This window comes from Mugil cephalus, chromosome 14, assembly GCF_022458985.1.
Source record: "Mugil cephalus isolate CIBA_MC_2020 chromosome 14, CIBA_Mcephalus_1.1, whole genome shotgun sequence".
NCBI lineage: Eukaryota > Metazoa > Chordata > Actinopteri > Mugiliformes > Mugilidae > Mugil > Mugil cephalus.
This window is the reverse complement of record NC_061783.1, coordinates 2535142-2537581: the sequence shown is the minus strand read 5'-3', so window position 1 is coordinate 2537581 and position 2440 is coordinate 2535142.

The window sequence follows — 2440 nt, the reverse complement described above, 5'->3', positions numbered from 1 at the left end:
CAGGGATGTATATGTGTCTCCGCGAAGGTGACCTCTTCTGTGGTTGATAAGGTATTCCACTCACATCAGATCAGCATACAACTTCTTATCTTTGCTTGAAACACATTAACCTCTTAAAGAAGTTCTCCAAAATATATAAATCTCTCAGCATCGTGTCCCATGAAAATAATGGACGAGGTTAACTGTAGGTGAAAAAGCGATGTCTTTTTTTTCCCTTGCATGCCGAATCCAGAGGTCATTGGAGGAGATTTTGCTCGTCTGAATCTGAGTCAAGTGATAAAACTGTCAGTGGTGGCGCAAAGAGATATGACTGCCGTCGTCTAAAATCGCTCTCGTAACCTTCAAAGACAGTGAAGAGCAAGAGCTGAGGAGGAGGGGACGAGAGTGGCACCTCGGCCTCCTCTCATTGAAATGAAAGAGACATTAAGGGGCCTCTGTTAGGAATGTTAATCGCGTATCGATCTGTGTAATCTATGGCCTATTCGTGTCCCTGGGTCCCTATATATGGGAGCAATGAACATCATTCTGCCACAGTGCAGGAGAAACGGTCGTCCCGGTTTACTCTTAATAAGGGGCACATGCAGCGTTGGGCCCTCTTTCCACTTTATTGACCTGCTGCATATTGCTTTTGTCACCCTTTAACAGACATATAGGATTCACATTTTCCTATTACCAGGTAAAAAGCTGCTATTTCACTTCATCGACCAAATGTGAGATCCATAGTTGCTTCGATTCAAATATGACCCCTTCAAACTTGGCTGGTACCATTTTTCCACTTCATGAATAATGGATTGATTAAAGCTCATTTAGGATACTGCAGGACATACTGTAGATGTTGTAAGCCTACACATGTAGCCAATGCCTGTGTTAGCCATAATACATGCCGTGCTCATCAAACATAATGCCACCCAAACACTAGTTAGTGTCGTGAATTTTGGTCAAAACACTGATACCTGTAGTGGAGATTTTGGTTTGGAAATTCTGGTGGGGCCATGCACTAAAATCTTATAATGCAATCCAGATAACATAAGCAATACCCTCCCAACAAAAGCACAGTAGCAATTGAGAGAGCAGACCATGGCACCTGACAACAAACAGGTGACGACAACAGTGCACCTAACGAGAAAACTAAATAATGCCATCACACAAACCAATCTGACAACATATCATATCAACAGCACCATCAAACAGAAGTGCTCAAGGTCTTACTATATTAAATACTCAAGACGGCGCACATCCAATACACAGCAATCAATAAACAAAGTCACCACACACAATACACAACAGCCAAACAGCCCAGATAAGCCAATTAGAATCGTCTGGGGCACTGAACTTCAGGCCACTACCCAAATTGAAGTGTATGCTGTACGTGAGCTTGTGTGCAGCAGTTCACCATTCCACAACACTGCAGGCCAGGGCCATCTCGGCTGTACCTCAGCTGAAACAGAGACACAGCATCAGGCTCAACCAGCCATTCACACATAACTACACTACAAAAAGTGTCTTTCGATGAAAATGTGTTCATCAAATACAAACTGTGGACATTTCGTTGGGGACAAAGTTTAATTTATTATTAACTCAACAACAGCTCCCCTGCACAGCAGAGCCCTTGTCATTTAACTGATTTATAGCTGATAAGCAAAGGATTACTAAACTGATTAGGCCTGAGCAAACAGGTTAACAATAAAGATGATTTAAATAAATGCTGGAAGTTTTTCTCTAAGGTGAAAGTAGATAAGAGCTGCCTCAAATTTGAATACAAAACAGTCACAAGTATTCAGAGGAAATATTGCCTCAAATCACAACAACTATCAATTTGTCTATGATGTTCAATTTAAATGCCCTTAACCCTTTATCAAGTGAGGAACTATAGTTAGCAACTTCTGCAGACATTATTAATATATTTTTCATTATTATTATTCTTTTGCCACTTCAGGGCAAGAAACCATAGGTGGTAACTTAATTGACCTTCAATGTGAAAATGTAAAATGTCAGTAAGTAGAGTAAAAGTAAAAAAAAAAAAAAAAAAAAAAAAGAAGAAAAAAGGTGTTATTATGCCCTATAATAACCACGTAGGTTTGAAATTTAGAATTTCTAAGCATTTTAATGTGCTACCCGGTTAGTGTAAGGCTAATTGTTTTTGTTGTTGATTAATCTTTTTTAAAAATAGCCCTCATCCATGGAGGTCAAGCCAGTGAAGGTTTAGCTCTTCACCGGCTGATGAACTTCGCTTACCCGAATTTGTGAGGATAGACTCGGTGTCAAACCAAGTGATCTTCGATGATTCACACAATACTTTGTTAAGCAACATTACTGCTGCGTGTGTGTGTGTGTATGTGTGTGTGTGTGAGAGAGAGAGAGAGAGAGAGAGAGAGAGAGAGCACGTTGCACTCTGCAGCACTTGCGCACTCCTGTTACGCTCCGCTCTCCTCTCCTCGTA